We start from the raw sequence: 1,033 nt of genomic DNA on the forward strand, positions 1-1,033 counted from the left end.
CAAACCAAATTTATATCCGTATATAACATAACTAGAAATAAAAAAAGTTCACATAAAATTTAGTTTAGATAATATTAATATTTTTTGAGCTAATATTTAAAATATTTCTGGATATATTCATTTGGATAAGAAAAGTCACCTTCACAAAGTCATCATCACAAAATCATGACTACATTGAATTACTATTATGAGTTCATAAAATTACGTACTATTGCATGTTCATAAATTCGTGTAAGTTTATCATAGAATTGTAGAAATATTATATCAAAAAAATATATGAATATAGATGTGGCTTTAAAGATCTTAACTAGATATTTGTAACCATATATATATATTGATCTTATTTATACAAAAAGAATAAAAATTAATATATTTGAGTGATAATTGATAAATTTGTACTATTTTTATGAACCTAAAATATTACTATAATTTTATGGACAATTTATAGTATTGGTATTATGTTGATGAAACTGGTCCATGATATAATTTTTATGAATCAGAATCAAATTGCAGTCATGTTAGCTCCCAGTCAATAACCATAATAAAATTACTTGACTTAATCCTATTTCAATAAATAAAGCTTATTGGGGGCTCAGCAATGTATCCGACCTTAGCTCAGTTGGTAGAGCGGAGGACTGTAGTTGGTGTCTGCCTAGACTGGAATCCTTAGGTCGCTGGTTCGAATCCGGCAGGTCGGATTTTTGTTTGTTATTATCCTTAAAAGCAGGAAATCCAAAAAATCGTTGAAAACGCCGTTGCCGGGGATCGAACCCGGGTCACCCGCATGACAGGCGGGAATACTCACCACTATACTACAACGACTTTGACGTTTAGGTTATTTAAATAATTTATATAAACGATGAAAAGATCCATCCATCCAATTTGGATGTATTAGAGGATGATGCGGGAGATATCAAGCAAAATAGCATCAAATACATGGCTTATATTTATAACCAAAAGAACCTGAATTCTAATAAAAGAAATAGCTTCAACGCTTTCATGACTAATGACAAAGTTGGTGTTAGTATTATAT

General features: G+C 30.0%; 2 non-coding genes across 2 annotated transcripts; one reads left to right on the forward strand and one right to left on the reverse strand.

Annotated features, from left to right (window-relative positions):
* Positions 1-604: 604 nt before the first annotated feature.
* On the forward strand, positions 605-698 carry TRNAY-GUA. The gene is made up of 2 exons: positions 605-641; positions 663-698. It is a non-coding gene; the product is annotated as a tRNA-Tyr (tRNA).
* Positions 699-750: 52 nt separating this feature from the next.
* On the reverse strand, positions 751-822 carry TRNAD-GUC. The gene has a single exon. It is a non-coding gene; the product is annotated as a tRNA-Asp (tRNA).
* Between the last annotated feature and the right edge of the window lie 211 nt (positions 823-1,033).

The sequence above is a fragment of the Ipomoea triloba genome, chromosome 16 (assembly GCF_003576645.1).
Source record: "Ipomoea triloba cultivar NCNSP0323 chromosome 16, ASM357664v1".
Taxonomy (NCBI): Eukaryota; Viridiplantae; Streptophyta; class Magnoliopsida; order Solanales; family Convolvulaceae; genus Ipomoea; species Ipomoea triloba.